Genomic DNA, 23,520 nt, shown 5'->3' on the forward strand with positions numbered 1-23,520 from the left:
GATTCAATAATTCAATATTAAAGTATCTACTTAATGTGTTCTGTTCCTACTAATTACCATATCATTTCCTCTTCCCCTTCAGTTCCATTTTGGGCTCCAGTATGTTACTGGCATTCATTCATGATTGCAGCTTTTTAGGAAATTGAATATCACCCTGTTGAAAAGCCTGAAAGTTATGGTCTAGCCAAGCAGCTGACCAACCTCTTCCAGGAACCCCCGTGGTTTCTGGTCTTTATAACCCTTTTATAGTTCTTTGAGCAGGCTGGGTGCTCTTGTGTTTAAAACAAACAAACAAACAAACAAAAAACTGATTGTTAACCACAGTCAAGGGCTTTAGACACACCCTGCTTTAGTGAGGTGTGTTAGAATGCAGCAGTGGCAGGATGGCTATAATCTTCCTTCTCCATTATGCCATGTGACCTTGGGCCTGTCCCTCAACCTTTTGTAGTCCCCTCTGCTCACTTTTCACATGCAAGACCCAGTCTTCCTTTTAATGCTGCTCGCATCACTGTTTCTTGGTTTCATGATTCTTCTGAATTTCAGCTTGGGGCTGTGTCTGCTACTACAGTTTTTTGGCTTATCATTTTTCTCTTCTAATCTTTTCTTCGCATCTTTGAGCCTTTTATTTGAAATCCCTTTAAGGCAGGCAGTTATTCATTTGGATTCTTCTTTGTTTCTGCTGGCCCTTATATGTGTCTGCTTCATTTCCTGGTCTCTGTCTTTGAAGCTGAAATTAGAAACCTGCAAAAGCATAACAGATGCTAGAATCTCATGAAGTAACAGCCCTGAAATAGCCCAAGTCTACTGGCACAGGATTTGGCCATAATTCTAGTGAAAGCTCACAATGGGGCTGCCCTGACTAATCACATTTTTCCCTGTTTCTGACAAACTTTTGAGGATGGTCTCAGTGCATTGTCATCCTCTTAGCCAAAACCCTTGGCTTTTCTAGTGCCATTTCTCCCCTTTCCCTTTTAGTATATTAGCATTGAAAACTTTGGGAAATTTTCAGTGCAAGCCTATAACAAATAGGCATTTAAATCTGTAGAAGCTGCAAGCAGACATGGAACAGAAGTCAGGGGTGCTGAGATACATGTAACAGGGTGTGGTGGTGTCACGTGGCTCAGTTGATAAACAAATGGCTGCCTAGTGCCCTGTGAGACTCCTAAAAAGACAGAAACAGCCTCCAGCAATAGGAAGAAGGCAGGCAGTTGCCAGATTTGGGTTGAAGTTTCGGGGCTACCGGTTACTTTTTGTTGTACATACATCTGTTAAGTTCTCTGAGTATACCTACCCCATAGGATGGTTGTAAGGATTCAAGGATGAGATTGTGTATGTTAATTACTATGAAGTGCCATCTATACATGGTAATAATGGGTGATTAAATTTCCAAGAATGCAAGGATGGGTATGCAAATAAGCTTGAATACGAGCAAAATTTATAAATGCCCTCAGAGACTTTGCAGATACAGTGCCAAAGAATTTGAGAGGAGACAGCTTCTGTCAGTTTGGGTATTGGAGGGGAATGCATAGCATTGATGTTAGTAAATACTCAGTAGTTGATCAAAGCTGCTATGAGATGGGCCTCCACTCCCTTTGTAAACTTCCAGCATGTCTGAATGATAGTAGAAGCCTTTGTTTTAGTCTCCTTTGACCTGGTGGCAAGTGGCCGCAATGCATCTATATGCACAGGTGGGGCTGTTGCCCTTCCCTGTCTTCAGGTGGGGCCTCCACTAACTGGGGGAATTCCCTTATGCTGGTGGTACCTGGACACTCAGGCACATACCTGCTGGTAAGCAACTTAAAATGAACTTCTTCATAGAAACATGTCACTGTGTTTTAGGAATACAGGCTGTGTAGGCTGTCCTGGGAACCTAGCATGGCTAGAATTGTTTCTGCAGAAAAAGTGAATTCTGAATTCCAGGCTCAGAACTTGCAACACAGCTTGTTTGAACAGGAAGCCCTCACTTAATGCTATAGGAGGATGGGGGATGCTGTTGTAGGGAAAGTGGTGATACAACGAGGCTCTTTCTGGATGGATCCAAGAGGCAGCAGCTCCCCTGTGCTGCATTATAACACACAGCAGGTCAGTTGTAGGCAGACTTTGGTACAAAAGTGCTAGGGAACTCTTCTGCTTTGATTTTTAAAACCACATTTTGTAAACCTTGTCTTACAGAAAATCTCCAAGAAGCCTAAAAAGGGTGGAGACAGCCACAGTAGAAATAGGAGCAGAAAGGTGAGGTGGTTCGATTTTGGCAGTGGTTTCCCAGTTGAGTGTAAATTCTGACTGTGGAGCACATGGGTGTTAGTTGATGTGTGTGGTGACAACTCAAGGAGGAATACTACCTAATATCCCATGGCTGTCATTTCCTGGAGTCCCTGTCAGCAATGGTTGCATTTTTATGAGCAGACACAAAGTGTGTCTTACATGGACATCATTTGTTAATTTCCCTCAGAGGGAAATTTTTTTTTTTTTTTTTTTTGAGGGTCTTGCTCTGTTACCCAGGCTGGAGTGTGGTGGCGTGATCTTGGTTCACTGCAGCCTCAACCTCCTGGGCTCAAATGATCCTCCTGCCTCAGCTTCCCCTGTAGCTGGTGATTTGGTTTCTCCTGGAGTGGAGGAACACCAGGGTCCTTTGTCCTCATGCTGGTTTAGATAAAACAACATGGACATATGTGGAGTAGTTTTAAGGAGTGGATAATTTAATAGGCAAGGAGGAAGCTCCCTCGTACAGAGACAAAGGGAGTGGGGCGCCAAAGCCGAGAGAGGGAACCCCAGTTGGGGCGGAAACCAGCCAGGTATATATAGAGAGGCTGGAGGAGGTGGTGTTTGATTTGCATAGGTCTCAGGGGATTGGTTTGACCAGGTATGTCATTCATGTAGCCTTCGAAAAAGCTGGCCCTCCCACCCTAGCCTTTTAATATGCAAATGCAGAGTGCCATGATGTTCTACACACGTGGGGTTATGCGGGGGTGGCCATGTTGCCAGGAATACGTGGGGCAAGGGCACAAAGGCCCAGGGAATCGCCATGTTGGGTGGATATCAAAGGTTGCCGACCTGGCTCTAAGAGCCAGGACTTTACAAGAAACGTTTGTGTTTGCAGAGCAGCGTTAAAAACAGAAACTTCCCAAGGACCTGTTTTCCTTTCCATCTGCCTAAAATAATTTATTAATAACTCCTACGACACTGGGACACAGGCAAGTACCATCACACCTGGCTAATTATTTGATTTTTTTTTTTTTTTTTGTTGGTAGAGATGAGGTCTCACTTTATTGCTCAGGCTGTTCTCAAACTCTTGGGCTCAAGCAAATCTCTCACTTTGGCCTCCCAATGTGCCAGGATTACAGGCATGAGCCACTGCACTTGGCTTCAGAGGGAATCTTTGGTTTGCTGTTTGTGTCTCTTACCCTTGATAAAAGGTTCCTATAACTTTTTTTTTTTCTTTTTTGAGACAGAGTCTTGCTCTGTCGCCCAGGCCAGAGTGCAGTGGTGCGATCTTGGCTCACTGCAACCTCCGCCTTCTGGGTTCAAGCAATTCTCCTGCCTCAACCTCTCGAGTAGCTGGAACTACAGGCACGTGCCACCACTTCCTGCTAATTTTTGTATTTTTAGTAGAGATGGGGTTTCACCATATTAGCCAGGCTGGTCTCGAACTCCTGACCTCGTGATCCACCCACCTTGGTCTCCCAAAGTGCTGGGCTTACAGGTGTGAGCCACTGTGCCTGGCCAGGTTCCTATAACTTGAGCTCCAGATAAACTTTTAAAAAATGGTACTTAAAGGAAGCTGACTTGCTTTCCAGAAGGTTACTTTTGCCAGGTTACTGACCAGGAAAAATGAGCATTTTAGGGAGACTTTTCTCCGCTTAGATGATATTCACAAGTCTAGGAACAAAAAAAATCAGCTAACAAAGATCTGTCAAGCACTAACATATGCCTTCTGTTGGGCCAAGTCTTTTGGAAGAACCAAAAAGGTGTAATATGCAGGCTTCCTTCAAAAGAAGTGTGTAGATGGATAGATAAGATAGATATGCAAAATAATGACTGGAAAAGACAGTATGAAATGAATTGCTATGCTATAAATCACTTTTGGAAGATGGAGGATATAAATTATACATGTGTGAATGCATACATTTTAAATGGCCATGTGCTTATACATAATCTAGACAATTGATAATTTCTGAAAGTGCAGGCTTGAGCTAGTCCCTGAAAGAGGGTGAGGCTATGGGTTGTGCAAAAGGATATGTCAAAATATAGATTTAAAAAATGTTGCTCCTTCAATTTTATTCCTGACAAACCTGGAGTTAAATGGAGAGGAACACAATTATTATTTTAAAGATTTTAAAGTCACCTGAGAAATATTTCACATTGGTGGTTTTACCAGTGCTCCACTTGTATTTAAGCTGTGTCTAGGGTGGTAATAAATGGATAGCACATCACCTATTTTTCCTGTGTGTAGTAGGTGTTCCTATAGATACCTGTCACGTGGAGTTTCCTGAGGCTCGGTTCCAATCTCACCTTTGTCTGTTTCGGAAACTTTCAGTAGCCTCCAGTAGCTTACAGCATGAAGTCCTCTCTCCAAGCAGGGTGTTTGGGGTCTTCCATGGTCCACCTATAATCCTGACTTGCCACCTTTATTTCCTCCTACCCTCCTTTGGACACCAAACCCACAGCCAGCTTACAGCAGGTCACCCCACACCTGCCCTGCCACTGTGTGTCACAGGTGCTGGCTTCTTTCCCTGGTCTATGGATTCTGTCTCTGCATCTTCAAATCTTCTACATCCTTCAAAGCTTTGCTCAAAGTCCCTGCTTCCACGAAACCTTTTCTAACCTTCCAGCCAAAATAATCTCTGCCATCTCAGAGTTTCTGTGGCACCCAACCCCTGCTGCTCTTGTGGCTCTTAATACTCTCTTCCTCACACTGTTAGTTACTGTGCTTCCCCATTAGCATGAGGGCTGAGTCCCCAGGCCTTTCTCGTCTTGGTTTTCCTGCACCTAGCATCACCTCTGAGACCTGACCTCTTTGAGAAGGATGCCTCATCATCAAAACTGGCAGCCTCCAGTGAATGCCCTGGGCTTCATGACACAGCCCTACCTAGGAGACATTTGGGCCTCTTGTTGCTACCTCTGCATGTTTATTTGGAGGTTTTTACTGATGTCTGCATAGACGACAGACACAGGCAGTTAAACATAGTGTGATTCTTAAAACATTCGTTTTACTTATTTTCATTTTTTTTTTTTTTTTTTTTTTTTGAGATGGAGTCTTGCTCTGTCACCCAGGCTGGAGTGCAGTGGCATGATCTTACCTCACTCAACCTCCACTTCCCAGGTTCAAGCGATTCTCCTGCCTCACCCTCCCTAGTAGCTGGGATTACAGGCGCGTGCCACCACACCTGGAAAACTGTTTTTTGTATTTTTAGTAGAGACGGGGTTTCACCATGTTAGCCAGGATGGTCTCAATCTCCTGACTTCGTGATCTACCCGCCTCGGCCTCCCAAAATGCTAGGATTACAGGCGTGAGCCACCGTACCCAGCCAACACTCTGCTTTTTAACAGTCTCTAAGATGTTTTATCCAGGGTAGACTCCTCAGAGCAGCTGGAGGAGTGAACAGGCAATCATTAGAGACACTTGGCAAACATCGAAGTCCTACCTGGCTGTGGCTTAAAGGAAGTATCTCGCAGAATACTGAGAGAGAGCTGAAATAGGACATGTCCATGGCTGCATGTTCTGGTATTGAGGAGTGTCCATGGCGTGGTGGTTACCTTGTTCACAGCTGTGAGACTCGCTTAGCAGTTTCAGGTGTACCATTATGGTGAGTCTCTTTCACAATTTACTGTAGTGGGTTACTATTCCCAGTCAGTCCGATTTGAGGATATTGGTAGAGTGATGTCCTTTTTGGTTCTATGTTGCTGCATACAGACCACTCCACTATATGTAGTGGCACAAGAGCAGTTTGTCTTTTGCGTTTCTGTGAGTTGACCAGTTGTGTGTGTTCCTGTGGCCTGCTCATCTCCTCTACTGGCATCACCCTCCCCCTGTAAGCGGAATTCTTCTAAGCCTGTTTCTTAAGTCTTTACTCTCTTCTGAGCTCCAGACATGAAGATTCCAACCGACTGCTGGCATAGTCAGTGGAATGCCCCAGCCTTGGCATTTCCACAAATGTGGAGATTATCTTTGGTTCCAAATGCAAGGGTTATATAATTTCTCTGTGTCTCCAGTGCCTGCACAGTGTATGGTACACATAATAGGTTCTGAGCAATATTTGAATCAGTGAGTAAAGAACACTTGTCAAGGCCCACCAGTGGGTGCTAGATATGTCAATTGTGATACACACACGTGCACACACACAATGGAATACTGAAATGAGTAAGCCAGATCTATGTGTATTAACAAGGAAAAAAATCGATGGTGAGTGGAAACAAACGTAGAATATATAGTATATGCTACCATTTTTCTTAAGTATACAACCAAACAATATTACATATTTACAGGTGTATCTAGTCATGGTACACAGACGTAGATGTGAGGGAATCACTCCACTGTCAAGATAATGGCTATCTTTTGGGACAGAGAAAAGGCAATGGAAGAGGGAAGGAACTCTCAACAGTAATAAGTTTATTTTTAAAAATCTGGAGTGAGTAGGAATAGGCCATAAATATGTTAAACAGGGTGTTGAGGATATGGATGTCTGCTTTAACTCTGTACTTCAAAAAAGTCTGCCATATTGTAAAATTAAAATCTTTTAAAAGAAAATACAGGAATCTATCAGAGGTCAGCAGAAGTAAGTTGTGTGCTTCACAGGAAATTTCAGTAGGAACTTGGTGAGAGTCATCTTCTGTGACAGAGATTAAAACCCAGATGTGTGGCTCCTGGCCCACTGACCTTTCCAATCCCCTTTGTCATCCTGTTGTACCCAGACCTAGAAGGTTTTGTAAAATTATAATTTTCTAGCCACGTTGGTGTTGACTGCCTGTTGCGTGTGTTAGTCTAGCTCTGTCCTGGGCATAGGATAGCCTGCTAATATTTAGGGCCTAGCTGCTTAAGCGAGTGTTTTTGACATCTCTTTAAGGAGAATCTGTGTTAGCATCCATGTAATGCCATTGGGCCTCTCACAAAATTGTTAGATACCCAGAATGTGGCACTATGTATGATCTCAGGACTGATGAGAGGGGCCAAGTCTTGGGAAGAATTGGCTTTACTAGGAGCTGTGTCTTAACTGTCCATGCATCTCTCTTGACACTTGCCACATTGGTGCTTAAATATTTATTTGAATTAATGGATCCAGTGTTTTATTAATGTGGCATTGTTAATCAGGATGGGGATGAGACCTTTTCCCTGTAGGTTTAACAGAGAACCTGGAAAGAGCCCCTCCACCTCCACAGCATTTCCTGGGAGAAGCTGCAGAGGTTCTTTTACAGGAGATCTCAAAGTTCTGATCCGAGACCTCTGTGCCTGTGGTGGCAGCCTGGCTGCTTTCCTCCACTCACTGAGGGCAGATGGTCATCTCCCCTTTTTTTGCACCATTGCTTGCAAGACTCCCCAACTCTTCCTCACCCCCACTGTGATGTTAAAGACCTCACTGTGGGCTCAAAAGCTGCAGCATCCCCAAGTCTTGGTAAGTAAAGTGTACTGCATTCCCACAGAATAGTAATTGAAGCTTCTCTGGAGACTTGCAGTTTATGGGATGGGGAAATGGATGGATAAGATAATTGTCTTCTCTCTTTCCCCTTCCTATGTCTATTGTGTTAACTGTTACAGTGGTCAAAGGACCAAACTGCTGAAATAGGAAATACAGCTTCTCAGGTGTGACACTAAACAGGGCAGGTTACTACTCTGTTGTGACTGGTTGCCATTGCCTGTGGGCAATAGCTCTGTGCTAAATGGTATTCACTTGTTAAATGATCTTTGCACACTTTTACAGCTGATTATATCACCATATGACTTGGTTTTAACCAGTTTAATTATCTCAATTGCATATTATGTGTAATTTTAAAAAGGAGGCGATAGGTGAAAGGCTGGTATCCTTGGGAATGGTAACTGCATTTAAAAAAAATGGTCTTTGTTTAGCCTGGGAGTGGGGATGGGGCCGGTTAGTAACTAGTCGTTAGTGTAGGTGTTACAGATAGATTTTTAAAATTAAAATTCTAAGGAATATTGCTGTATGAATGTTTTTCTAGTTATGCTTGCGATTTCTTAATTATACTATGAGCTTAGAATATTAGTTAGAAAAATTACCACTGGCTACCTGACCACTCATAGCAAATTATCTAGACACAACAAGCAGGAGAGTCTGAGAGCCTTTGGTGCTATTAATTACATGCAAGGGATACTTGGGCACGTTAGGGTTCTGAAATGGCAAGTGGGTGAAAATAGACTGAAATCACTGGTTTGGAGTTGGAAGACCTGGGTTCCAGACTCTGCAGTTTCATGGAAAAAGTGGGCAGAGCCACTTAAACTTGCAGAACCTCCTGATCCCCTTTATTTTTCTAGAGATGGAATAATAACTACCTTACTTCTCAGAAGAATTGTGAGGGTCAAACTAGATAATGTTTTAAACTCTTCCCAACTAGAAACAAATTGTTGTCACTACCATCAGAGCAAATGTCGAGATTTGGCCATATAGATTTGGTTTGAAAGTTCCCAGAAAGCAAGAGAAACATAAAGAACTTTGCAGGCCTTCAGTAAGGGAAACAATTGCTGCCTCAGTGATGAGTTTCCCGGCCCTGAGAGTATTGAGGCTCAAACTGGATAACCATTTTTGTGCCAGAGATTCAGAAGAAGGGATTTGAAAATTAAATAGGCAGTTCCTCTCTAACTCTAGAGAGAGTAATAAAAATGGTTAAAGCAGAGTTCTAGAAAAACAAAACTGGGTATAACCCAGAAAGAGAAAGCTAAGGGAGGACGAATGAATTCTGGGTCAAAATTAATACTTGATTCATCCTGAATAAAGGGTTAAAGGAGCACAGAATCTTCTTTTCATTTTACAGATGGAAAATTGAAACTCTAATTGGCAACATGTGCTGCTAAGTGTTAGCAACTAGGTGCCAGATATTGTTCTGAAAACGTTATTACGCCATGGAATTCTCTCATATACCTTTTGGAAGAGGTTCCATGATAAACTGAGGCACAGGGAGATGATGTGACTTGCCTGAGTCACATAGCTATTAAGTGGCAGCAGTACCATTCTGACGATAGGGTCTTACTATGAAACTTCTGTGGCAGTTAGGGGAAATGATGATGTCGTCTTCTGTAATTTGCATTTAAACTTTAAACCTTCCTTGGGGTGGACTGGGATGGTGAATGAGTTTGACATCCCTTGTTATCTTGGGTATCAGGTTGGTGACACCCACTAGAGGGTTTACCTCCTCCCAACTCCAGCTATAGGTGGCTTTGGTGATCCACCTTGTAACTGAGCTCATGTAGTTGCAGAATGGTTGAACAGATGAGGGGAAACCCTCTGAGGCTCTCAATTAAAGTTAACTGCTCCTGAACAAAGATTTAATTCTGGCTTGCCTTTGTGTGCTCAGTGCTGTGATGCCCACATGTCACATGCAGCATGCATGCCTGTGATAAATGTGTATATTTGGGTCTTTGTCCTCAGTTCTTGGCACAGAGCTCCTAAAACCCTGGGAATCTCTGGAGTGATAAAAGTGTCTTTTGTATGCTACTGAGATGGCTGGTGGCCCCTAGATATTATAATAGTTTCAGGATTGGGGCTGAATGTCGGAGAGACCAAGGCATGATTAGAGGGTTGGAATTGTCTCACTGCTTGACCTCTGGGAGAGGAAAGGGGCTGGAGATTGAGTCAATCATCAATGGCCAATCTGTCATGCCCATGTCATGAGACTTTCATTAAAAAACTCTAAATGGTGGGGTTTGGCAAGCTTCCAGGTTGGTGAACACGTTGAGGTGCTGGGAGGCTGGTACACCCAGAGAGCTCACAGAGACTGTGTGCCCTCCCCCATACCTTGCCGGATGCACCTCTTCTATTTGGCTGTTCCTGAATTATATTCTTTATGATAAACTGATAGTAGTAAGCAAAGCACTTTCCTAAGCTCTACACGCTGTTCTAATAAATTACTGAGTCTGAAGAAAAGGGTCATGGGAACTCCCAGAATACAGGTGGGAACCTTAGACGTGGCACTGGCAGTGGGTATGGTCTTGTGGAACTGGGCTTTTAATCTGTGGGGTCTGCAGGAACTCCAGCTGGTTAGTGTTACAATTGAATTTTAGGAGGAACACCCAGTTGATGTCTGGAGAATTGGTTCTTGGGTGGAAGAAGCCCACATATCTGGTGTCAGAAGTCCACATATCTGGTATCAGAAGTGTTGTGAGTAAAAACAGTTCTTTGCCTAAACTGGCTGTTTTCTTCCTCAAATTTGCAAGTCTTTCCCTTGCGTTAAGATGGTAGCATTCATTTTTTAACTGAAGTAAAATAAGCATGCGTTGTTTAATGGTCTTAGCTCCTAGGAGGGACAGAAGTTGGAAAGGGTATCCATGAATAGAATTGAGGTCCCAATCCTACAGTTAATATTAGGCCGCACATTCCCTTGAGGTAGGAAGGATTGGGTCTCACAGTATGTTTCGTGACATTAGTGTATTTTATCAATCTGCAGATAGCCTTTGCTTTAAGCAGAGGAAACACTTAGGTTCTTGACCTGAATTGGTTTTAAACAATGAATTGTACATGTTGATAGCTCCTAATAACATGGAATATCCTTCTAAATTTTTCTCTGTTCACATATTTGGAGTTTTAAGATGCACTTTTTCCACTAGAAACAATCTTTCTGCAGGTCACTGTTTCCAGGTCAACCTGTTGGTCCATAACACACTTGAGCTTATAATATTCACAGTATAAGGCTGAGGCCTGGATCCTGGAATCCAGTAACCGCAGGGAATAGGATTTGGTCCATGATTTAGTGAGGACTTATGTCTGGCACTTTGCCTGCCTCCTGTTATATTTAACCCTCTCTCCAACTCTCCTCCAGCCCTTGGTACCATTGTGGGCCTTGAGCCCCGTCACACTTGAGGCTACCTTAATCTGTGACAAAAAGACGTTTCCTCTTAGCTGCCAATCTCAACTGTTTTTCTGCAGATGGCACTGAACTGACTTATATGGGTGTAAATACTAATATATTTCTTTTAGAGGTGTATTTTCACTTTTAGAAAATAATTTTGTTAAACCAAACAAATTACTTCCTGGTAAAATTTCAGGTTCCATAACTAAGAATTTGGGAAGTGTGAAATATGAATTGATGAGGCAAGAAAGACCATCAGGCTAGCCTCAAACCCTTCTCCCCATCCACAGTTGTCTTTTTGTATACAATTGTGAATTCCTCAATTGTGGGCTTTATTATTATTATTTTTTTTAACAAAGATTACAGAGCAGCGGGGTGGAATAGAAAAGGTTGCATATGTGAATCAGAATGTTAAATGTTACTTGGACTGAAAAAATTTCTCCAGAAATAAGACTTTTGTCCCCCTATAAGCCTTTTTGTCCCAGGACACCTGATTTATTTACTATGACCAAAACCAAACACAAAACACTGAAATCAGCCCCAAAGTATGGCAACCCTTTATTTGGGAGAGAGCTTTTAAATTGTATTACAGTGCAGCGATTGTGTACCTTCACAATGAGGATGTTTCTCTCCCATAGTGTTTTCCTCCCTTTTCCCACCACCTTTACAGTAGCTGGTGGATGAATCACCTGTGTGTAGAGTGTATGAATCAGCTGAAAGAATCCCAAGCCCTCAGTTAGTTTTTGTTGGCTGTTAGCTGGTTATTTAAAAATAGTAGGTCTTTGTTTTCCTAAGGGTTGGGCAGCCTCCCATTGGGAGCATGGGCTTGGAGGGTCCTTTTGGCTCTGGGAACAGGTCATCTTTGGTCAGCCAATCCTCTGGTGACTTTAGGAGATAATTCATTCTGAGGGCTGCTAGCCGCAACAGGAGGACCTACTGAAGAGGTTGACCTAAATCCAGGCTTTGTTAACCTTAGGAGAGGTGAAGGAGGAGGAAGGGAAAGCTGGTGAAGTCACCTGAGAAAACAGAGCAGATGCTTTCTTGGAAGGTGTGTTTGAGTCTCTGGTGACTCATAAGTTTATTCCAAGTTTAGCTTGCTACTAGCGGCATGAAAATATATATATTTTTAGATTCCACCTCCTAGTCACATTTTGGCTTAATGATCAAATTCCGTGTTTTAAAGAAACACCCAACATGAAATGTGAACCTCCCACAGAGTGGGACGGGCTGGCAAGTGACTTAATGATGAAAGACCCCTCCTATGCCTTCCTCCCTGCTGCATGAACACCTCAGCAACCTGGATGGGAGGGCCATGCCCCTGTGCTTATTTTGAAGTTCTCTTATGGGAACTTGCTTCATCCCAGCTTATCCCATCCCAGCATGGGAACCTGGCACCATCCTTTGTACATAGTAAGTGTTGTGTAAATGTTAATTGTTTAATATAACTCCATTGAGGCTTTTGATTCAGTAGCCTTTTTCAGTTTGTCCCCCTTCCTGTTGTCATCATCTAACTCGAACAGCTAATACTTGAGGAGGCTTCTGGTGACTGTGGATGGCCGACAAGTGGCATGTGGCCTCTTGCCAAACCGTGACTCTTGGGGGCAGCTGTTGGGCAAGTCGCCATTGGTTTCCCCCACATGCTGTATAAAAATGTCTGCCCTTGGAATAACATATGTCAAGAGCATTGAAAGGATGCAGGGAGAGAAATTGGAGTAGAGTGAGGAGAGGCTCGCCTGTAGATTTGCTCTCAGGGAGGTAGTTGCTTTGATTGGCTGCCCTGGAAGTGAGAGCAGCAACTTCCCCCACCCCACAGATGTCCTTTGACATCTAGTCCTTGAGCCTAGATGCAGATCCTTTAAGAAACTGTGTAGTTAACTCGACCTTGTCACTAATACTAAGTTGCTGTAGTGTCAGTCTGCTCCCAAGGGCTTGCTGAGATATCTACTCGTAGTTCCTTCTCTCATGTCTTTTTAAAGTGGTACCGGTTGGTGCGTTGTTTCATGAGTCCAGAGCTTGTTTGGGATGATGAAAATTCTGGAGATGGACAGTGGTGTTGGTTGCACAATAATGGGATTGTATTCAGGGCCACTAAGTTGTACATTTAAAAGTGGCTAAATTGTAAACTTTATATTTACCACAATTAAACTAAAATTGTGAAAATGGCACTGGTAACGGGAGCAGCCCCTCCCCATACTTGTCATCTCAGGCATCTGAGTTGTGACTGAACAGCGCCATTGTGCTCCTGTGACAACAAAACCCCTCTGCCCTAGGATAGACTGATGCTGGCAGAATTAAGGAGGGCAGGCAGGCAGGCATTCCACTGGAGACTGCCCAGCTGGGCTGTTGCCCAGGGGTTGCATAGAAGATGCTTTGCCCTGGACTTGGACAGTCTGATTCCACTGCTACAGAGGCTCCCATCCATCCCATGCCACCTTTTGCTGCCAGCTCCCTTGAGGCCTGGGCTTCTTCCAGGAGCTGGAGAGTGGCAGGTGGCTGTGCAGAAGAGGAGTCAGCCATTCATAGTCATCCATTCATATTCTCCAATGCCAGTGAGACCAACAGGTATTTGAAAGGGAATGTGATTTCTGTATCCCAGGGTTTGAGGGAAGGGCTCTGCCTCAAGGGGAGAGAATTTGAGGAGTTTTATTTTGGAACACTCTGTCTTTTAAGTCGAAGTGTGAGAGGGAGGCAGTGATTGGTCCAAGGACCAAGGGGTGGATGCTCTCATCCCCATCTTCTGATACCTGGAGAGTGTGGGACAGCATTCTGTGGAGGAAGAGATACCACAAGTTAAGTGTGGCACATTTTCCTAGAATATGAGTTATGAAAGATTCTGGGGGAGACAATATAGACACACATGTGGTGAGGGTGTAAAGCAAGATAGAAAATTCTCTAACTTTCTTAAACTTTTTATTGAAGTAAGATTTATATCCAGAAAAACACATAAGTGTTTATCTAACTTGATGTATTTTCACATACTGAATGCACCGATGTAATTAGAAGCTGATCAAGAGACAGAACTTACCAGCATCCCAGAAGTTTCCTTTGCGTGCCCTTGCAGTCACTATGCCCTTCCCCAGAGTCGCTTGTCCTGATTTCTAACACCATTGTTTACCTTTGTCTGTTTTTGAAGTTTCTGCAAATGGGATAGTTTAGTATGTATTCTTATGTCCACATTATAGTTGAGATGTGTCCTTGCTGTCACATGTAGTGGTGGCTTCTTCCTTCTCATTGCTGTATAGTATATTGCTGTGTGAATATACTGGGATGTATTTGTCCATCCTACAATTTGGGATGTATTTGGGATGAATATACTGGGATGTATTTGTTCATCCTACAATGAACATTGGGTTTTTTCCTAGCTCTTGGCATTTACAAAAAAAGCTGCTGGGCATAGTCTTGTACTTGTCTTCTGGTAAACATATGTATGCATTTCTTTTGGGCATATATCTAGGAGTAGAATTGCTATGTCATGGGTGTGACGGGTCTTATGCTCAGCTTTAGCAGATACTGCTGAAGAGTTTTCCAAAATGGCTTTACCCGTTTATACATTCATAAAAATTCAGCTTGTTCCACATCCTTGCCGATGCTTGTTTTCTTTTCTTTTAGGCACTATGTTGAGTGTAAAGTGGTGGTGTGTGTAATGGTATATCATATTTTTAATTTGCATTTCCTTGATGACTAAAGTTGAGGGCTTTTACAAATTCATGTTCATTATAAAGGTGAAATGTGTCAATCCAGATTTTAGTGGGTGGACAGTATGCATCTACTCCCTCCTGCCATCAGGGGACTTGCATAGAAAAATTTGCCTTAAAGCCCACCAAAATGTGCTTTCTCACCTTTGTCTGTGTTGTGTCATAATACTAAATGGCATATAGTGATGTGAACCAAGCATGATTGAAAGGCACCTAATCTACTCCCAGGATGCTCTGGGATCTGAAGCTTATTTATGAGAAGGTACCAAGTGCTGATCAATTTCCTTTCCCTGTAGGACCTCCTGTGGAAGGATTTAGTTTAAAGAAACCAGATCTTTGAGCTTGGAAACTGCTATAGGCTTTATGTGATCTCAAGCTAGACGGATTCACTTAGGGTAAAGGGAATATTCCCGCTTTCCCTAGGATTCCAGTATTGATCTAGCTTCTGTGTTGTCATCTTGATTCCTCGACTTCCCCTGCCTCCAAGGAAATAAGTCCAGGCTATGATGCCTTTTGTGCTAATATATGTCTTTTCCCCAATATAGGATGTGCGGTTCTCGTGTGGAATTTCCAGTTCTGGGAGTGTGCTGAGTAAAGGTCAATGGATGTGTTATTGTAGTATGTAGGAACCGGAAACTTGCAATGGGCCTTAGGGTGAAGAGGGTGTCTTGTCCCTGGGTTACAGAGCAAGTGAGCAGCAGAGAGCCCTCCTGACTGCTGTTCAACTGTTCTTTCCTCTGTGCCTTTGTTTCCCAAAGTGCATTTCATGGAACACAAGTGTCTCTCTTGAAGTTGCGTTGTTTTAAGATAAAGCTTCTTTGTCAGGTGTAATTAAGAAATTCTGATTAAACAGATTTTAAAAACTATGTAGTTAAGCATTATGAATCTATAGGAGATGAGTGGGAGATGCAACATTCCTGAAATGGGCTGGACCATTGAACTCCTTTACTCTGTGTGTGTGTGTGTGTGTGTGTGTGTGTGTTTTGCCTTGATCACCGATCACCTTAGCATCTCATGGTAGGTGTGAGGTTTAAGCATCCGGATGCAGGGCCACTCTGAGTTACAGCCTCATTTCTCTTAGAAAGGGACTTCCGAGTTGTAATCTAACATGCTGTGAAGTAGCAAGGGTCTCTGGTTTCTGTAACCCCGTTTATGTGCAAAGCTATGGTGTGTTATACAAACTTGAACACATAGAGCAGACTTTAGGTTTCATGAACTAGAAAAAATAGTAAAAGACCGACAATAAGAATTCAAGTCACTGATGTAAGTTGTCTTTTTTTTTTTTTTTAACTTTGTCACAATAAATTAACCCTAAACAAAAACACCAACTGCCATTTACTATCCCCATTCTGTTTCTTAAAAGCGAAGACATTTTAACAAGGGCATCCTCACAGCATAAAGAGTAGTCTGTTACATATAAAGACTGATGACATCTTTACAGGCATAAAAAAGAAATATATTTAAAAAATATTTCTAATGAGGAAACATTGCCAAAATTTTATACTGTTGTATTTTTTTTTTTTTTTTGAAACATCAGTTTTTTAGTCTGGGCTTCTTTATTGTTCAGTGTAACAGAAAGTGAAGTGTGAATGTCCCAACTGGTTTTTATCACAATCATTGTCAAGCCACTCGCTGGACATTACTTCACCCTATTGGGAATATTCTGAACAATTGAGAGACACACACAGGGAGCTTCTGACTGCATCTCTGGCTTTTCTGGAAGGAGCAGGAAGGCGGCAGGGGCAGTGAGCCAGGTGTAGAAGTCACGCCTGCTCGTGGTTAGTTGATAGAAGAGGAATCACATGACCACCTTTTGGAATTGTCTTATTTAGACCAACTGCTGGATCCCCTTTGCTCATTTCTAGGAATTTGGCAAGCTCAAGGCTATGTCATGACAGGGACAGGAAGGACAGGAATGGATGCCGGTGTGTCCTGACATATTCCGTGCTCTGAAAAGCACTTGGGAGGCCTCACCGGGTGGCTGCCATGGCTGTGTGATCTTCACTTCCTCTTCTCCTGCCACGCCTTTCCCTCCTTCCTGTTTCACCCTCAGGCTACTGAGGCAAGTCATGTGTCTTTGGTGGCTGGTGCCCCTTACTCTCAGGGTGTTTGGACGTGGACGGAACATGGTATGATCGTCCACTGCCACCTCCTCAACCATGTCAGCTCACAGTTCAGCTCACTTTCCGTTCAGTTCAGCAGCCAGGGGAAGGATCTTGATGTCCTCCTGAGTGTTTTCCCTTAGTTTAGCAGTGAGTGAGCTCTGCCTCTGACTGCAGGTTGCTCTCTGGCACGCCTTTTGCAATTAAAAAGAAGAAAAAGGAAATATCTTGCCAACCCTTCTTTCTTGTTGACCTCCCAGCTGTGGCTTCTTTTGAGACTATTTTTTCAAATAATGAGATCATCCAGGAGATGTCAGTGGAGGGTTAACAGGGGTTTTTCTTGAGGCCTTCCTGGATTCAAATTGCAGTTTGCAGTCAGACTTTCTGAATCAAAGTCCAGCCCTTCTGATCATTCTGCAGTGTGGCATGGCCTGGCCTCTGATGTGCATTTACTGGTAGAGCTGTACATTGCCACTGATACTTCTTTTGAAATGGGCTGGTGGTGGCAGGAAGGAATGCCAAGAGCTGGAAGCTGTTGGCCTAGGGTTCTGGCTCCATGCTCCTGTTAGAATGAAAACTCATCTCTCCTGGATCCAAACTGAGTGCCATAGCTCGTTTTCAGGGGACTTGGGCTTCCTGCCCTGTGTTCTTCTTTCCCCTTTTGGCATCCACTTCTTTGAATCTAGAAGCCTAAAGCCCGTAGTCTGTCTTGGGGAACACAGTGTAGCACTGGTGGAAAGTGTAGGATCTCACACTAGGATCTAGGCTTGCTCTGTCATCACTGCATGGCCTTGGGCTGAGAGGGAGGCACCTTCTATGGGCTGCAGTCCCCGGTAGTCACAGAAATGAGAGTATTAATGTTTTACCAGAAGAGTTATAAGGATTAGATGACAAAGGATAGAAAATACCTGCTGCCTTCTTTACCCTGCTATGAAGAAGGGCAATGATAGGCTAATTTCACCATGGAATTCATGGTATACTCCTGTGTATATGTAGGTGTTTAAAACTTGGATTCTTCATGTCTTGGCACACACCTGAGATGTCTTCCTTCCTTCTCCATCCTGCCTCTTTTCTGTGAAGTCTCTCCAGTCTTCCACACCCATGGAATTCCAAGAGACCCCTCTCTCCCCTGAATCTTAGCACTGGGACAAGGACAACTGGAATGCGCTCCCATGGTCTGTTCTAGCTCAAATGGTGTCCCCTACAAATATCTGAGAACACTTGGCACTAGAGATGTAACTGAGAAAAACAGGTCTCCAGGCCAGGCATGGTGGCTCACACCTGTAATCCCAACACTTTGGGAGGCTGAGGCAGGCAGATCATGAGGTCAGGAGTTCGAGACCATCCTGACCAATGGTGAAACCCTGTCTCTACAGGGTGATGGCGTGCGCCTGTAATCCCAGATACTCGGGAGGCTGAGGCAGGATAATCGCTTGAACCTGGGAGGCAGAGGCTGCAGTGAGCTGAGATCACGCCACTGCACTCTAGCCTGGGCAACAGAGCGAGACGTCGTCTCAAAACAAACAAAAGAACCCCAAAAAAACCATGGGTCTCCAATCTCCTGGAACTTACATTTATGGGCATGAGACAGACAAGAGATGAATCTCATTGTTTCAGATAAGAAAATCTGATAGTGAGGATGGTGGAAAGTGATTAACAGACCTGTTTTTACATTAGTTGGTCAGGAAAAGCTCTTCAAGGAAGATGATGTTTCAACTGAGATTTACATGACAAGCGCCTTGTGAGACTCCCTGAGCAGAAGATCTGGATGCAGATTCAAAGGCCCAAGAAAAGAAAAGACCTATTGAGCTAGAATTGCAGTGTGCTGGATGGAAAGAGATGAGGTTGGTAGAGAGGATATGCGGTATTCAAGAGCCTCATTGAGGAGTTCAGGTTCTATTAATGCAGTGGAAGATTTTAAGCAGGGAAGTGACATCCGATGGGCCCTTTCAAAATGATGCTGTGACTGCTGTTTAGGAAATGCATGGTGATAGGTTTGGCTGTGTCCTCACCCAAATCTCACCTTGAATTGTATCTCCCAGAATTCCCATGTGTTGTGGGAGGGACTCAGGGGAAGGTAATTTAGCATGGGGGCTGATCTTTCCCATGCTATTCTCATGATAGTGAATAAGTCTCATGAGATCTGATGGGCTCATCAAGGTTTTCTGCTTTTGCTTCCTCATTTTTCTCTTACTGCTGCTGTGTAAGAAGTGCCTTTTGCCATGATTCTGAGCCTCCCCAGCCATGTGGAACTATGAGTCCAATTAAACCTCTTTTTCTTCCCAGTCTCGGGTATGTCTTTATCAGCAGCGTGAAAATGGACTAATACACATGGTTTTTGGAGGTTGAGAGCAGAAGCAGAGACCAGGTAAGAAGGAGTAGGAGCAGTTTAGGAGAGGAGGGGGTTGGCATCGAGAAGGATCAGATGCAAGATACCTGTTGGTAGTAGAGTGAATGGGCCTTGCCAATGGATTGGATGTGGATAATAGGGTAAAAAAATGGGAAGCCAGGATGATGACATCTCCAGGCTTTTACTTGAACCACAAAGTAGATGGAGGTATCATTTTCTGGGGTGGGAAAGACTAGGAAATAAACAGGTGAGGGGTAGGAAAGGATTCAGGGGCTCAATTTTGGCTTTTGAAACTTTCGATCTACATATTACACACCCAAATAAAGGCACTAAGTTGGATATGAGGGTTGAGATCTCAGTGGGAAAGTGGGGGCTCAGCTGCATACATGAGAGGTAGCAGCCATGTGGCTGGACAAGATCCCAGCAGAATTATGTTACATGCGCAGAAGAAGGGACAGGGCTGAGTAACAGGTGCATGGAGGAGGGGAGCCGGGGAACTACCTAGCAAACAGGTGGCCAGTGTGGAAGGAGGAAGGCCAGGAGTGTGGTCAAGAAACCAAGTTGTTTTGGGAATCTGGCTTCTCATGATGCTTGCATGTAGAGGAGGGCTTGTCATTCCCAGTTCACCTGGGTTTGAGTTCATTTGCTTAGCTTCCTTGGCTTTTCTTATTTTGCGAGTTCCATCTGGGTGCAGAGTTTTGTTGAGTGATAAAATTGATATAAATTATTTGCTAGTATGCCTCGTGGTTTATAATGTTTTTATTCTGTCATCTGGGGACCCTTGACAAGGTCCCGGCTTCAGTAGTAGGTACCAAGAATAGCAATGATAACAATTAGCATTTGTATAATACTTGATCATTGTAAGTATACTTTCTTTTATCCAGATCGCTAAACTACTCAATCAATTTCTGGCTTCTCCTGTGTGAAGGATTAGGTGAGAGTCCCTTGGCTAGGATTAAATCTTTGGCTACGATGTGACTCCAACCTGCCTTTTGGAACTTGCCTTCCACCATACCTTTCCACAAATCCCTGGCTTCAACCCAGCTGATGGCCTGGTTGGGCCCTTCCCTTGCACACTCCAGCCTGTAATGCGAACCCTGGTTGCTTTCCTGCTTCTGGTCATGCAGGCCAAGTTCTCTTCTGGGACTTCCTCCTGGACTCTTCCTTCCTCCAGTGGGAGCCCCCCATCGGCATCTCGGCGGGCTGGTTCCACTCACTAGATGCAATCCTGTGCTGATTTCCAATAACTGTGTGTCCTGCTGCTTACTTTCTATTGATGATTAATGTTTTCTGTTTTTATGCTTTGCCTGCCTAACTACACTGTTAGCAAAAATCTTAGAATGCACCATAGTGCCTGATGGTGTCATCTCATGCCCACATGAGGTGTTGAGTATCTGATTGGAATTATTCTCTTTTGATGCCCTTGTGAGGTAAGATAGCTCCTACAAATGAGAAAACTGAGGAAGGACGTGGGCCAGCAGTTTATCCCAGGACACAGAGCCGTTAGGTTTGGGGCCAGTGTTCACACCACCAACCCCCATTTCTAATTTTCCCCCAGGCTAAACTCCCTGACTGTGATGCCCTTCCCTGCTCACTCTTGTCTCTCTCCCACATAAATGGGGCTGCTTTTTCACCAGCTGTTCCACAGACTTTGGACTGGATCCCTGAAGCTTAGAAGAGCCTCAGCCAGACTGTGACCTATTTTCTGTGTCATCACAGGTCAGAGGCTAAATGTTATTATTTTTTTTTTTTCTCTTTTTAAAAATGGTTCCTGGTTATGTAAGCTGCAAATGTACTCTAATCACTTTTTGCCTGGGCAACCACAGAGTGTCCCTCCTCCATAACATCAGTTCCCACAGAACTGAGATCAGTGTTTTCTGAAGTCCATGGAGAACTTCCAAAGGGAGTGCCTAGAGAATTAACAGGGCCTAGTGGTACCAAGGAGACCTTGAGGACGTCTAGCTCCTAGTTCCCTTTAGCCCAAGTCTTGGAGGGTTGCTTGTCCCCAGTGATGGAAGCTAGATGGTCTGTGTTATGCAGCACATTGTAGAAGTCAGCTGTTGATTTGTCTCCTGTTAACAGAAATGGGGCTAGAGCATGGGACTCAGTGAAATTCCTCTCAGATGCTCCCCTATAGCTCTTAAGCCTGTGCTAAGGATCCTGCTCTTGGCATTCTTCCATTTAGTTTTAGAGAAACACAAAACACAGTATTCATTTAACACACCCATTGCTTCAGAGCTTTCTAGATCTGTAGGACCCAGAAATTCCCACAGAACCAGTAGTGACAGATAAGACCTAGAAGTTACAGGAGCTATGGCTGTGCTAACTCTGCAGAGAGAAGTGCAATGTCATCAGACTCCATGCTGGAGTTTGAAGACAGAGCTGTTCTTCCTCATGCCCAGATGTTCTCAAGCTGGTGACAGCCCTGTGCTGATGAGTTATTTAGATAGTACTATTTTCAGCCTTTCTGGTGGGAGAGAGGCTATAGCTTCTTGCTATGAGAAGCAAGAATCTACAGTGCTAGAGTGTTTGTACATGCGTCCGTCCATTCAGCATCTACTTCAGTGCTTTGCAGGCCCTGTCCTGTATGCATGGGGCATCATGATGAACATTTTATCACTACCCTTGAGGAAAGAGAAACATCTGTACAAGTGAATGTGGTAGAATTCAAGGCTTTTATAGTAAAAACACAGAGGGACCCCTGGGGCAAGCATGAACAAACAGGCTTGAAAAAGGGAGTAATGTTTATGCTGGTCCTCAAAGGGTGAATAGCAGTGGAGGAGGTGGAGGAAGGGAGGAAGATATCTTCAGCAGAGGAACGAGCATGAGCAAGGGCTACTGGCAGGAAAGCTTAGGAAGGATTTAAAATAGGTTAGTGCTGGGCACGGTGGCCCACACGTGTAATCTCAGTATTTGGGGAGGCCAAGGCGGGAGGATGGCTTGAGCCCAGGAGTTTGATACCAGCCTAGGCAACATAGCGGGACTTCATCTCTACAAACAATACAAAAGTTCATACAAGACTGTTTGCAATCGGCCCAAATGTCCCAGCTACCCAGGAGGCTGAGGCCGGAGGAGGCTGCAATGAGTAGTGATCTCACCACTGCCCTCCCACCTGGGTGACAGAATGAGATCCTGTCTCAAAACAGATTAATGTGGCTGGAGTGTGGGATGAGATGGTATGCAGGCAGGGGGGCAGTGGGGCTGTGCGGGGGCCAGGGGGTGCAGGTAGGATGGGGATGTGGCCAGAAGAGTCATTTGGGCCAATTGCGCAATAGTCTTGTATGAACTTATCCTGTAAATGACATGGACATTTTTAAGCAGGGGAATGGTATCGTGCAGGATGGGGTGTTTTTGTTTTTGAGATGATTCTAGAACAGAATTTCTCAACTATGGCATTAATGGTATTTGGACTAGATAATTTTTTGTTGTCAAGGGCTATCCTGTGTGTTGTGGTATGTTGTTATAGCGGCATCCCTGAGCTCTAGCTATCCTGTGTGTTGTGGTATGTTGTTATAGCGGCATCCCTGAGCTCTACCTACTAGATGCCAATAGAACCCTCTCCCGGACCCTTGTGATAATCAAAAATGTCCGAAGACATTGCCACATGTCCTCTGGGGACAATTTTGTCCCCCACCCCAGTTGAGAACTGCTCTAGAAGCAAGCAGTCTAGAAAATCAGTTGAAGTGGGAACAAATTGGTTGCAGGAAGACCAATTAAGAGTAAATTGCAGCTGGGCATGATAGCTCATGCCTGTAGTCCCAGCACTTTGGGAGGCTGAGGCGGGCAGATCACCTGAGGTGAGGAGTTCGAGACTAGCCTGGTAAACATGGTGAAACCTTGTCTCTACTAAAAATACAAAAAAATTAGCCAGGTGTAGTGGTGGGTGCCTGTAATCCCAGCTACTCAGGAGGCTGAGGCAGGAGAATTGCTTGAACCCGGGAGGCGGAGGTTGCAGTGAACCGCGATCGTGCCCCTGCACTCCAGCCTGGGTGACAGAGTAAGACCCTGTCTCAAAAAAAAAAAAAAAAAAAAGTAAATTGCAATATTTCGGGTAAGAGATGAAGTCCGGAACTAAGGCAGCAGAGTGGAAATTGAGAGTGGATTCTGAATTTGAGTTTGATGTTGACATTATCTGGCATGTTCTAGGTGCCTGAATAAATGGGGATGAAGCAACAGGTCTTGGTGATTGGTTGGAACTCTTCAATTAAACTTGAATATTGGGTTAGGCTTGGAGAAGTAGAAGGAGCACTGGCTGGGGAGTCAAGGTCTATTTCTAGGTTCAGTTTTTTTTAGGGATCTGAGCATAGCTAGGTTCCTTAACTTCCTGGATCTCAGTGTCTTTCATCTGTAAACTGTATCT

The 23,520-nt window shown here is 44.0% G+C and overlaps 1 protein-coding gene across 4 annotated transcripts in view; it reads left to right on the plus strand.

Annotated features, from left to right (window-relative positions):
• Positions 1-23,520, plus strand: part of MYO5B (myosin VB) — a 363,462-nt gene that overhangs the window by 101,699 nt on the left and 238,243 nt on the right. Inside the window, exon 1 of one of the 4 annotated variants that reach the window (XM_063639556.1) lies at positions 19,101-19,178. The exons of the other annotated variants lie outside the window; for them this stretch is intronic. The gene's annotated coding sequence lies outside the window, so the exon portion shown is untranslated. Of the gene's footprint in view, positions 1-19,100; positions 19,179-23,520 lie in introns of those variants that run through there. 4 annotated transcript variants of the gene reach the window in all.

This window comes from Symphalangus syndactylus, chromosome 1 (genome assembly GCF_028878055.3).
Source record: "Symphalangus syndactylus isolate Jambi chromosome 1, NHGRI_mSymSyn1-v2.1_pri, whole genome shotgun sequence".
NCBI lineage: Eukaryota > Metazoa > Chordata > Mammalia > Primates > Hylobatidae > Symphalangus > Symphalangus syndactylus.